Raw genomic sequence first — 14726 nt, 5'->3', positions numbered from 1 at the left:
TGTTGTTCATGGCCCTAATAAATATTGTTGATGAGCAGTGTTTGTCTTTGTCACACTTATACCCAAATCCCCTTTCTCATCCATTCATCAAACTCTTAGCCCTTTTCCCCCAGGTTGTGTGATTTATTGAGGTGTGACTTAATTTACACCATAAATGAATCACATGCTTGGTGGGGATGATGTGGTGAAAGCGACACCAACTCACTGTATGATCTTCTATTACCTGAGCAATAGCCCATACCAGCTCCACTTACCCATCCACTCACAAAAAGGGTCAATGTTTTAGATATAGAAGAACATCATGCATCAACATCATCATTCAGGACTTGTGTTGCGTAAAAGCTTAATCTTGTCCACTCCTGGCTCTGAGTCCACTTCTCCTGACTAGAGGATTTTGTAAGTTTGGTTTTAATTAAATACTAGCTCCCCATTACTCAGAAGAGGTTTCTATTGCTAATTTTCATTACAACATAAGTTCTTCTTTGTTGTGTCATGGTGATAGTCTGGTCTCAGTCTTTCTAAAGTTATGATATAAATATAATATAACCCCCAACTCTGTGTTTCTTTCAATCTAGTTGTCTGTTATGAATAATACTTTTGTTAATCCTACAGATGGAGTTCACCTAGGTGGAAGTGGGACCTTGCTTGTGATGCCTTACCTGTTAGTATGCTAGCCTGCTACTACTATCACCACCATTATAAAGGCACCTCGGGTAACCCTGCAGTAAGAAGATTAAGAGAAGTAGCAGCCATTGCTTCATCTGTTCAGGTAAGAGAAATATGGAGTGAAGAGAACTAATTTAGTTAGTAACTAACTTCTACTGAAGATGTTGTTTATCTAAGTCTTTGAAGGCGACATAGGCAATGATATTCCCCCCAAGTGGTCAATATAGTTACAGAAAAGGGTATAACAAATGTTTTTGAGCAGATTTTAAAAACAGGCTATGCTAAAAGGCAGAACTGCAAAGTAAAACACCAAAAAGGTTTTGAGGCATAAAGTAAAATAATATTTTCCCTTTAATTTGTTTTAACAATAAAACCCACCCTCTCCACCCACATCAGGCCCAACCCTCTCCCCAAACATCACCCCGTCCCCCCACTAATGTCCAAAAGAAAGAATGTCCAAAATTCCAACTTTCCTTTCCTAATTTCCACCCTCTCCACCCACAACAAAAGTCCTTCTCATCAAGGCAAAATTTAAAAAGGGCATTAGAGGGCATCAAATTTGGAGTTAAGGCTTGCACCTCCTGGTGAAGGCTTACCATCTCCTGGTGAAGCTGTGCCAGCTCACGGACCAAATGGCATTGGAAGCGGTCTGGGTGGGAGGGGGCAGCAGTGTTGGATCAGGATGAGGATCCCAGCTGCAGGAAGCACTGCTGGCATTGTGACTGTGATAGAGGTACTGGTGGCTGGCTGGAGGAACTGGAGTCCGGGACAGTGATGGCAGATGCCGCCTCCTCCTTTCTCCTCCTCCTCCACAGCTCCCAGCCAACAATATTCAGCCTGGATGGCCTCCACCTGCTGCTGCCACAGCTGAGCTGCTATCTCCTTCTGAGGTGGTTGACCAGCAGAAGTAGCTATATGATGAAAGAAAAAAAGAAAAATGACAAATAATAAATAAATAAATAATGCTCTCTGTAAACCCTTGTTTACATATTGGCTAGTGGCACAGTAGCAGTACATTGATGGTCCCCTAGTGCCATTAGAAATTTTTATGTGATTGGTCATGAGGCCAAGTTTTTCTCCACACATGCCTCACATAAAAGGAGCACTGACTGGCTCCGAGGAATTAAGCCAGAATACTATACCAGATTAAAAAGCAGTGATTGTTTCTTTTAAAGGATATCCTAGTAAAAAAAACTAAACTAACACTTTGGGCCCTATTACGATGTAAGTCAGAAAGCATTTGACCACAGGTCAGAGGCTTTTCGACTTATATGGTTGGTTTCAAACCCAACGGCCTTATTACGATGAAGGCTGTCAGATTTGACAATGGCCGGTTGGACCGACTTGCTTCCAATGGGCTCAAGGAGCCCATCGGCCATTCAGAGGCCACTCATAATCCCCTATGTACGCTGTTTATGCCATGGGAATTTATGATGTTGGTTTCCAACATGTTTCTCATGCTGGGCTTTCCGACATGAAAGGTCTGTCAGAAAGTTACGTTGGGGGCCCCTACAAGGGCCCCCTTGCCACTGTGGCCTCCAGTTGGAGGCCTGGGGGCTCCTATGGTGCCCCCTGTAAAATCCTGTACTGCGTGGCAGGCACCATGAGGTGCCTGCCACATGGTGCAGGGATTAACAAAACCACCCATTTCTCTATGGGAGCTTGTGCTGTGGCCGTAAACCGGCCACAGCACAAGCTCCCATGGAGAAATGGGACCGTGTGACCGCACCATGTGCGGTCACATCCTAATAATGCGGTCGGAACCGCCAACCAGAGGTCAGTTGGACGCGCTTCCGCAATGGTGTCATCCGCCCGACATCGTAATGAGGGCCATAGTGTGTAACAAAAGCTAAAAATAAAAATAAATTACTTCTCATTAATGAATACGGCAATGTGCACTATGTAGTACGAGTATTCTTGCTGTGCTAAATTAATAGAGGCATGCTAGCACATCAGGTACTTTACTACTTTCTGCAGTCTGCAGCTGAGGCAGATGTAATGGGCAATTTATTATCTTTCTTTAATTCCAATGGGCCTGCTCTTCTCCAACTGCCTTTCAAATCTACCCTGACTCCTAGGAGGCAAATGAATCATAATAATAATACGTCACACACATCAGATATAAAATGCGGATATCCTGTCTGCCGTAAGTAGACAGTGGGAAAAACGATGCACTGCAGTACAGGGAAACGAACAGGAAAGCTTTTATTTGGCATGTTCATCACAGAGTATCCCATCGGCCAAACTCTAAATCAAGCACTTAGTCCCACTTTACTCCCTGGCCTATTTCTCCACCACAAATTATTTTCAACATATAGCTTTGCTTGGCGCGAGGAATTCTCTACTTCAGGGTAAGTTAGAGGAATTAGGGTAGGTAGAGGTTTTGCTATAGAATAATGGAGTGTCACTGATCAGTGCTAAGCTTTGGCTTAGTCAGTCACTGTAGTTGACGAATGACAAAAGAGAAAAATGTGAACATGCATAACTGTAAATGTGTTATGGAAGCCATGAAATAGCTTTACATAAATCAGTTGACCAAAAAAATGTGGCACGTGACAAGAATTTATTTTTTAGTTTCTTTGGAAGGCTGGGACATAAATTAGGAAAGAATAAATGAGCAAACTACCATTAGCTGGTGACTGAGTAGGCACTGGGAAACACACTCTGTTTTTGGTTTGTAATACTGTGACAACTTCATAAATGCTGCATTAACTGAATCAGAGGCACATTGCACAGCCAACACTGCAGTGCCGAATTGAAACATGCTGCAAATAGATTACAGCCCAGGTGGCGAAATGCCATGGGCAGGGAGGTGATACATTATGATGGGTGGGATATCTGCCTCACTTAACAAATACAGTGAGTATACTTAATTGCCAATAAGCATGCAATTTGACTTACTACCAACAGTACCTGCTGCTGCTGGGACTCCCCTCCAACCGTCATTTCCATCTCTGGTGCAATGGTGCTGCCACTCATCCTGGCACATGTGATTTGCATGGCTAGAATATTTTTACACATTTTAGACACCAGATAAACCTCCCCTTACTATTATACCACACTACATTTCGGTTATCAATACCTTCTTTCAAAACTGTCACTTTGGGCAGTTTGTTGCCGTTGGTTGACAATGTTGGAAAAGCCAGGTAGTCAAGCCAACCAAAAACTTTTCATAATGGAGTGGCAGAGCTATAATGACTGAGTCATTGAAGCACAATGAAGTGGTGGAATAACGGTCAATGAAGGGCATATGGTCTTGGTTGGCAAATGCAATAGGTGGCCTCATACTTTCCTGCCATGCTGCACTGTCATGGAAACTGTTGGTGTACAAATTAATTATGGCAAAATATCTGTTCTCTTAATCTTACAGAACCAGAAGATACATAAAGGGAGAGGGAAAGCTGGCTAACAAAGTAGCAACTGAAACATGAAATATAGAAAAATAGGATAATGCAGGGATAACAAGAATTTAACACACATTAGATAGAAGATTTAAAATAAAAGGAGACATTATAAAAAATAAACAAGGCAAAATTAAAATTATTCTAATAGTGGGAATAGGTGAAAGTTAGGGAAATTAATAAGAACAGGACTTACTGGGGCCAGCGGAACCATCGGCGCTGCGCTGTTGGTGGTATTTCCACCTGCTGCTGCACTGGTTGGGGCAGCCCCTCCTTCCCCCGCCTTGGAAGATGCCCTCCTGTCCCTTGGGTGCCGATATAAGAAATAAAGAACATTTTAAAAAAAGATTAGAGGTACAGTTAATCTTTCCAAAAATATTTTGACAGGCAAACATAGTAGCATTGTACGTTTCTAAATCAGATCGCCTATAATACTAGTGGTATTAATTTGACCTATTTCTAAGTGCGTAAACCTAAGACCTATTCATAATTTCCTAAACCTAAACTACTAATGAGTTGCTATGAATAATGTTTGTTTCTCAACCCCCTTTGATGGGCCAACTCAGTCTCCCTTGTCAATGCATAGATGCATATTCATCATTGGGAGATTGGTACTGTATGAGCTACATAAGGAAAGACACAGAGAATGCTAACTCATTAATATTACTTACTCCCACTATCTTCCTGAAAGGACAGAGGAGTCTGCATGACTTTGTAAAATAGTCAGCCCAAGTGAGCACCGACGAGCACGATTAGGTAGTGCCATACACCTGTCTAGCTCAAGCTGGATCACATAATATTCGTAACGTCATAAATTTAACTTACCTCTGAGTATGAACAGCATGCTATTTGGAAAATAAATTGCATTTTTGAAAACAAACAATAAATAATTACTCACCGAATCCCGCAACCTCAACACCCAGCAGGTCGAGCAGGTCCTGTTCACAGTCACTTATTTCTGCCCAGTGGAGCATCAGTGCTGCAACGTGTGCTACACCCCACTGTGCCGCGCACACACCAGTGCACTCTCCCCCACAGCAGTCAATGCTCCCACAGAGCATAGCCCCTTCCAGGCCTGCCGCCTGCTGCCAGCATGGTGGGAAGGTGGCATTGTACATAGAAAAAAAGTGCGGCCACCTCCGCCTCAGAAAAAATCGGTCAGGGCTGCACCCATTGGTGGTGCCAGCGACCGCAAGGTGTGTGGCTTATAGAAATCGCACTGGCACCGCAGCTTGCTCCCTGGTGCTCCAACATGGTGCTGGGTAGAATAGAAAATAAGGAACAGAACTTACAGAAGCAGAATGGAAGAACTAAAGAAAGTAGAAGATAAGCAAAACAAAATCCAAAATTTACAGAAAAAGTAAAAAAAAATAAAAAACATAAAATATACAAACACAAAGACACACACTGATAAAAAAAAAAGTAAATGAGCTGTGGATGAGTGGGATGGAGGTGGATTGAAAATAATTTAAAAATCACTCCCAGCATCATGCAGCGAACAGAAAGCATGGAAAACAAAATCGCTGAACCCATGCGAACCACTGATTTTTCAGCACGGGAGCGCACCTCACGCTACTGGCATGCAAAAAACCAGCACAAACAAACGGGCGAGCACTTGCACCCATTCACGGAGTTCTACAGAATCTCGTTGAGTTTTTTGGGCACTCTGCGGAATTCCTTGGAGAAAAAGTCTGTGACCTCCGCCCAGGCCAACACCCCAAAGTCAAGAGGTTACAGGCAAAAGTCTCAATGTTGAATGTTAGACCTGTCATTTTTAGAGTGGTCTTTCCCCAGACTTTTTGCCTTTCACCTCCTGTTTTGCTGATTCTTTTTGTTGTCCTTAGGACTCGGAGAACTTCACCACTGCTAACCAGTGCTAAAGTGCACTCCCCTAAACATGGTGATTTTGGTGTATACCTGATTGGCATATTTGATTTACTAGTAAGTCCCTAGTAAAGCGGTACAACATATACCCAGGGAGTGTGAGTCAAATGCTACTAATGGGCCTGCAGCACTGATTGTGCCACACACATAGGTAGCCTTTGAAAACTGACTCAGGCCTGCCATTGCAATACCTGTGTGTGCAGCTTACTGCCACTTTGACTTGGCATTTAAAACTACTTGTCAAGCCTCAAACTCCCCTTTTATTACATATAAGTCATCCCTAAGGTAGGCACTAAGTAACACTAAGGGCAGGTTGGCATGTAAGTAAAAGGTAGGACAAGGTTGTTTAAACTTTACATGTTCTGGTAGTGACAACCCCCCACATTTGTTTTTTACTACTGTGAGTCATGCCCCCCTAATTGGCTAGCATTGAGAATTCCTTAATGCACTTTTAAGCTGTGAATTCTGATCAGAGAGGAGTAGCTTTTTCATGTTTTATATCTTTAGAATGATAATGATAAATCCTTATCACTGGTAAAGCTGTATTTAATATTACTGTTTTAGAAATGCCACTTTTAGAAAGTGTCAGATAACGGTTCGTGCAAGGGATTCTTTTTTGTATCAAGATGTTCGGTGGTTTCAGAAATGAATTATCTTAAGGCCTAATTAGTAGCTTATTCCAATTGAATTTCAAAATGAATTGTTTCCTCTAATGTGAATCAATCACCAGACAGAAACAATCATCAGAAATGAACAATACAAGATGGGTGTATACTTGTTAAAGTACATATTAATGTAAAAAAAAAGCTGTGTTGTGTAAAAGGGTACATATTACAATTCACATAAAAATAAAAGCGACTAAGATGGACATTCATTTACTACACCTCTTTTCTCATGTGCACTTTTGTCATAATCCATTCCACATATTAAAAAACAGGGAAATCATTATTGGCTTTACAATGAATAATTCCTGGTGACTGATGGTTACAGAGAAAATGGGTTGAATTGTCGACGTTTCGGTCTTTGGTGTGAACACATCTACAAGACCATCTTCGGGATGGGTTGTACTGATGGCCTTGCTTGGGCAGGATGGTAGGGAGGGGCTAATACTTCACTTGAATAGGCAGCGTCCTGTCCCCACACAAAGGACTGATTAACCCCCATACATAGCCTGGCAAACAGGACTGGGTTGAAAGGGAAATGTTTGTGATTCGCTATTAGAAAATCGCAAACAGCCATGTACAACAGTGTGTTTTACACTGTTTGCGATTCTCAATGAGCCGCAATTGACTTACCTCATCAATATTCATGAGGTGGGTCGCAATTTAGGACCCATTGAGAATTGCTAAAAACACAAGGATGGTGGCTTGCTGGGGACAGCAAAGAACAACGTCTGTATTTGCTTTTAAATAAAGCAATAGTTTTTGTGGGAAATGTGTTTCAAGAAGAAACATTTAAAGTTTTCTTTACACTTTTTATGAGTAGGCAGTGGTCTGCACTGCCTGCTCTTAAAAAAAGTTTTCACACTCAATCACAAAGGTTCCTGTTTGTGAATGGGTTAACACCGAATTGAATTTGGTGGTAAAAAGCGAATGTTTAGCAACCACATTTCGATCGCAAAACTTTCTTATAGCAAGTAGATATAAGGAAGGGACGCCCTTAACATGCTCCTTCCTAATACTGAATTGCTAATCTATTTTGTGATTTGGTAATAGAGTGCTGAGTCGCAAAATAGGGTTTGATACACAGAAAAAGGTTTTTTACCTGTCGCAAATGGTCCGATTCTGCTAATCGGGACGTTTGCAACCAAGAAAAAGCTATGTACATATGGCCCCTATTCCTTTCAAATTCAATCTCATCTTCGATACATTGGATTTCTGTCATTTTGGTCTTGTTTTTTTCAGAATATAATAATCTCTTTTTCTAAACCTATTTGGAGTCTTTTTGTGGGGTATTCATTGTGTTACTGTATGTGTGTGATGCACAAATACCTTACACATTTCCTCTTTAGATAATCCTGACAGCTCTGTGCCAAGCTACCAGAGGGTGAGCACAGGTTATCTTTTAGTGTGTATCTAGCTTGTCCTGACTAGAATGGTGGTTCCTGCTTCGCCTGGGTGCATACCTCAGCCATACAGAAATCCCATTTCTAACATTGATTCTGTGTCTGATTAATCAATGTAGTGTCCTTTGATACACCTTCCCATTTTTTGATTGCCTGGTTCAAAAATGTAGAACCCTAATGCACTTTCTTTGGCCCATTCTTCTGTGATATAACTCATGGACATTATAGACTGTCAATGAATCATGCTTTCCCCAATTATTTAATTGCACCATTCCTTATTGGAGAAAACACACATTTTAGGGCGGGAGTGAATGGCTGACTCAGAAAGAACCCTTGATATGTCCTGTGTCTAATTCTTTCTGAATTGTTTTCCTTACTTTGAGGGGAGCAAGCAATCTGGATTTCAGGATCTTTTGGTGGTGGCGGCTTTAAGCACCATCAGTAGGGTATTCTAAACCTTCTTTGAACATTTCCTCAGCTACAGTAAAGACCACCCAAATGCCCTAGGCCACACCTCCTGAGCATAGACTTTCACATACCTCAAACTTTAAGCTTGCCTCTTTCTGCTAACTCTCTCTCCGAGTCCTAATTTTACCACTGCAGAGCACAGACCCCATGGTTCATCCTCACCATCTCACTTACCTGCCCAGTCTAAATGAAAAGGAATCAATATGTGGGTTTCTGCAGCCTCTAACACATTCTAGGGAACTATGATGACACCATAACTTGCTTCTCTGCCTCACTGACCTCCTGATCACCTCTACATACATCCCCTACCCTCTCCACACACAGGTATACTCTGAAATAAAGAATATTTTACTGATAGACTATGTCAAAATAAAAAAGCTGGGAAAATCAACAGTAAATATGTGGTTTTATTTTATTTTTTAAGTTGTGTGATGTAATCTGTTTGATGTAATATAGACTTTGGAAAATGTGTGTGGTGTATTTACCACTGCTTGTAAATCACTCAATGAATGTGGTACATAACCAGTTTGTGATACTGATGTTAATCTCTAGGGATAGCTGACTAAGCCAACTGTCATGTCCATTATAGTGCTGTCAGACGGTAAATAGACATAATATCGAAAAAAAAATATCGAGTGGACAGAATATCGAGTTTTAAATATAGAATGGACAGAATATCGAATTGACAAAATATAGTGGTGAAGAATATCGAAAAACAGGTAAGAAATATCGATTGCAATAATATAGAAGTAAGTAATATCGACAGTCATAATATAGTTGTTAAAAATATCGAATTTTTTATAGTGTTTTAAGTGTTAGTATATGTGTTAAAAGTATGTATTAATATTCTAATGTATGTTAGTATATTTTTAAAGTAATGAATTTTATGTTATTTTATTTTTGTGTAATTTAATTCCGTAGCGGGTTGTGGGTTTATAGGGGAGTAGGGTGGGAAGTAATTTAATTATAGTACATTAAATAATAATTTATAGGAATTATTAATTATTTTTAATTTAATTTTGAATTTTACTTCTGTAGCGGGTTGTGGGTTTATAGGGGAATAGGGTGGGAAGTAATTTAATTGTTATTAGTTAATTATTAATTGGTATTGAAAATTAATTGGTTGTTGATTAATTATTAATTTGTAAATAATTTGTATTAATTGGTAATTAATTTGTATTAATTGTTTAATTGATAATTATGTTAATTGTATTCATTTAATATTTGTAGCGGGTAGTGTGTTTATAGGGGAATATGGTGGGAAGTAATATAATTGTAAAAAATTAAATATTTAAATAATTTGTGTATATCGTTAATCAATATATTATTAATTAATGATTAATTGGTATTATTAGCATTTATTAATGTTTGTTATTGAAAAACAATTGGTTGTTAATTAATTATTAATAGGTAATTAATTAAACAAAAATATATTGGTATTTATAAATAATCAATTATTAAATCTTGTGTGATTGGTAATTAATTGTAATACTTGTTTTGGTATTAATAATTAATTAATTTTTAACAAAATATTAATTTATCATTTTCCCTACTTTTGCACTTACTTGAGTGGGAATAGTAATTTTTACCCCTACGCTATCCAATGCTTTCCCTATTATTGCACTCTCTGGAGTGGGAATAGTAATTTTTACCCTACCGCTATCCAACGCTTTCCCTACTGTTGCACTCTCTGGAGTGGGAATAGTAATTTTGACCCTACCGCTATCCAACGCTTTCCCTACTGTTGCACTCTCTGGAGTGGGAATAGTAATTTTTACCCCTACGCTATCCAACGCTTTCCCTACTGTTGCACTCTTTGGAGTGGTAATGGTAAATTTTACCCGCCCGCTATCCTACGCAGAAAATATTGAATATTTTTAATGATTATTACGTTAATATATATGTATTAATTATTTTTTTTACTTACATTAATTATTTATTAATTTTAATGTTATTTAAGTATTTTTAAGTATGTGTCAGTTAATTATATGTATTATTTCATTAATTTTACATTACTTTTAAAACATTTAAAAATTCGATATTTTGACTAACTATATTATTTACAACGATATTCTGGATTCTATATTTTTGTACTTTCCTGTTTGGAGATAGGGAGTCGATATTTTGGTATTCTATATTTTGGCATCGATATTTTTGTAAGTCTATATTTTTGTAGTCGATATTATGTCAGTGATCCCTGTCAGACATCAAGGCCAATTTTTATTTGATTGTGAAATAGTAGTCATTGGAATTACCATGGAGAAGCATGGTTCTTTCCCTGCACAGAATGACCCTTATCACTTATTTATTGGTCATAGCCAGGGTCAGATTAGTAAGGCGGGCACTCGGGCAATGGCCGAGGGGCCAGTATACGAGTTCCAGCTGTGGGCTGGATTTTTTGGGCAGCCTGGGGGCCGATTTGGGCAATGTCTGTGTTGTTCCGATGCCGCCAGAGGCCGAGTGGGTGCCTGAGTAGCCTTTCTGGAGGCAGATGGGCGTCCATTACCTCCCTTTTATCAACGGGCAGAGGTGTCACTCTCTTCCTCACGCTGGGCCGGCCTATTAATGTATGCATATTGAGCATGGGCACAGGCAGGGGGCCTGAGCAGAAGTGGCCTCACTTGTTTTCAGGTGAGTTTTACCAGTGTGAACTAATCCGTGCATTTATCTTTTTATCTAAGTGAAGTCAAGAAAACATGCCTCTGTCAGAGACCCGCCTCTTCTTTTTATAAAACTTTGCTGAAGCAGTGTTTTGCGCAAAGGCAATATGGAAATGTGGGCAACTTTTTTTTAGCGTGCCCCAGCCAATTTTTAATTCCAATCTAACCCTGGTCACAGTGACAATTGCTTAAAGATCTATTGCTGGCAGTCAGTAAATGGATGCAGAAAAGCACTCCAGCCAGGGCCGGACTGGGAACCGAAACCGGCCCTAGCAAACAGCTCGGCCGGCCCTCCTGGGGGAGGGGGGGGGCGAGCTGTTTGCTAGGGCCAGTTTCGGTCGATTTTGTTACGGGGAGCCGATATTGTGGGGCCCCGGTAACACAAAAGGGCCCCAGGGGCTCAAAACTGGCCCCCAACCTGGCGGCCCACCGGGGAAACGCCGGGTGCACGCTACGGCCAGTCCGACCCTGACTCCGGCTTTTAATGGCACTGCCCATCTTCTTTGACTACAGGACAGGACAAGAAATGGGCACATCTCTGATGCCATCTTTCATCACTCCCTGGCTCCATCCTCTCAAACCCATGTGGACCATCGATTGTCTCAATTATCAGGCAAAAGACATCAGATTTTTTTTCTACAGTTACTTTATTGATTACAAATTATGGAAAACACACAATATTTAATTCGCATTTGATTTTAACACATCAGTCGCAACAAATACCCTGGTTAAACACATGCTTGAATAATCTGTCATAATACCCATGTCAGGGCTGTACAATGACCCAATCTCCGAAACGTGTGGCACATTGAAGTGTAAGAGAATGGTAGCACACTCTTTGATGAGTGCAATCAATAAAGCACTTGGAGCAAAATCTTGAAACAGGTAATGTAGCATCACACACTAAAAAATATCCATACACCCATGTCTAAGTTGTGAAATATTCACCCAATACAGTGGTGAAGTCGCGTTTGAATACAATTTCAAGCTCTAGCCGCAAAAAATAATCAGTAAAGTAACTTGTGCAAAACTCATAAGCTATCTGGTGCAGAATCCAGGAAGAGAAGTTAATTCTCTCTCAAATTTTGTCGAAAGAGAAACCCTACTGGCTCTCTCCTGTCCCTGCTGTTTTAGAAGTGCAATTTTTTTTAATACCTTTTTTTTGTCAACACCAGATTTGGAAGGCAGGTCTTTAAAGGACTTGTCTTAACTGGTCTTTCGGGAACATCAGCCCAGTGGCTCCTGTTCTCAATATTATCGTCAGATTTCTCCTTTCTTGTCAGAGTATGCTGAGCGGTTTCAGAAACATTACTCGGCCTCTCCTATAATTCAATGAGCTCTCCTTGCCCACATTAGAAGGAGCATGAGGGTATGTTGGAGCTCAGACAAACCATTTCTGAAAAATGAAACTGAAAATAAACATAAAAACACAAACTTTTAGAATGCATTGAAATAGCCTTAGATATATGGGTTTCAGAAAGTCACCTCTTTTTTGACAGTTTTAAATACATTCTTTATTCTCAATGTCGAACGAGAGAACAGGGAAAAGGGGGCTGATGGGGATAAGGGGCAAAGGTGTAATCACTGCGAGTTTTGCTACCATACACAGCTAGACGTTTTAAATGTTGCACTTTTTTCATCCTCTGCATTCCTTAACTTATGTGTATAGACTGTGGTTTACTCGCATAATTGGTGGGCACCTGGGCATATTTAGCGCATTCCGTACAAGTAACACAAAGGACGAAACTGTAACTGTGCGAAAAACAGGTGTTAACTAGCGCGAGGCGCCGAAATGCCTCTGAAATAGCTCACCGAGCCACCAAATGTGTTCGCGTCGTCAGAAAGTTGGACCTCGCACTACTTTGGCACACATTTTTTGGTTAGAAAAAAAACATACATCAAATGTTCGAGCGATCAGCAAGCCGGGAAGCTTTAAAAAAAAGAATAAAATAGGATAGAAAAATTCGTTTATAACCAGTGACAACTGAGACCTAGGAAGTTTTTAAAAGAATGCGATTGTTGTCAGAAGGAATTGGGCACAACAAAGCCGCGCTCAGCTCCGGTTCCACTCAAAGCCGGGGCTGTGGTGCTCCGGGGGGCGCTGCTGTAAGGCTGGTGGGCACAGACCAGCCAGGAAGTGAGTTTTGCATACTGTACGCATCATCGCTCAGTTCAGGGCAGTCAGATTGAATCTGAAATCAAGCGAGTGTGCTTCATGAAGCCGTCAGGCCGCGTTTGCGTCCGGCTGTTTCCTCCTGTCCTCCTGTAAACAAGCCCGGCTCGGAGCTGTCTCCTGCGCGGGCAGAGCACGGAGACAGACCGCATCAGGCAAGCCGTAGTCAAAGTTAAAGGTTCCTCTTCCAGACAGCAGTCCCCGTGCAAGCTGCAAGTCAAGGAGAAGGGCGACTTGGGGATGACAGAGTTTTAGTTCCTCTTAGGAAGTGGGCCCCCTAGATCCAGACACATTCTGGCATGTTATGTCTCCTTCGTGAAATTAAATGAGGTGTCCCTAATGTGAACAACTGTTTCCAACGTCGGAGGGGCATCTCGGCATATTCGTCCTTGTCTTTGCCAGTTCCTGCTCCCCTTTGGGGCCCGCGTTTAAATGCATCCCACAGAGCCGAAAAGTGGCTGAAATGCTCCAAGTGCCGAACAAGGACAGGTCTGCAGGCTTACTTTATGCTGTCAATCAGCACTTTAAATGGAAATATAGAAGTGCAGGCACTGACGCCTTAGAGTACCTGTTTACTCCTGAGAAATGGCGGTACTCTTCCATTACATGTATTGCAGCAGTGTTGAGATGCAGCGGTGTAACTAAACTTGAGGTGACCGCCCTGCAAAGTGCATGGAGCCCCTTCCCTCCCCTCACCGGCCCTCCACCCATCACTTTCGTAGAAAGGTGCCCTCTGGAGCTCGGCCCCCCTGCAGCAGTGAGGGCTGAGGGAGCTTTTGTCATGCCACTGCTGAGATGTGCAGGTACTCACCCTTTCAAAATGAAGAAGTGCAGGAACTCAGTACTTGCCCATTTAAAGCACTAATTTAACTAGAAACATAGAAGTGCTGGTACTTACTATCGAGAGCACTTTTTCATTCTGAGAATGTTGGTACTTTCCCATTAAATGTATTGCAGCAGTGCTGAGAGGTGAAGGTATTCTGCCTTTTTCATCAAAGAATTACAAGTACTCAGTAGGAGGCAGTACCTGTCCATTTAAAGCACTAATTTAAATAGAAACATAGAAGTGCAGGTACTCACTATCGAGAGTACTTTTTTCATTCTGAGAAGTGCTGGTACTCTCCTATTAAATGTATTGCAGCAGTGCTGAGAAGTGCAGGTATTCTGCCTTTACTTTAAAGAATTGCAAGCACTCAGTACCAGACAGTACCTGCCAATTTCAAACACTGGGCTTACTTTGCCTATGTAATTTGTGATGGAGAGGGGGTCACACTTGCCACAACGGGCCTCTGCGCCCCTCCTGGTTGGAGCTGTGATAGCGCATACAAAAAGCAGCTTCACTCACTAAAATGAAACACAGATGCCTTGCTACTAAGACGGAAACGAGGAATGCTGACTCACAGGATGGG

This window comes from Triturus cristatus, chromosome 5_2 (assembly GCF_964204655.1).
Source record: "Triturus cristatus chromosome 5_2, aTriCri1.1, whole genome shotgun sequence".
In the NCBI taxonomy this organism is placed as follows: Eukaryota; Metazoa; Chordata; class Amphibia; order Caudata; family Salamandridae; genus Triturus; species Triturus cristatus.
This window is presented reverse-complemented; position numbering follows the sequence as displayed.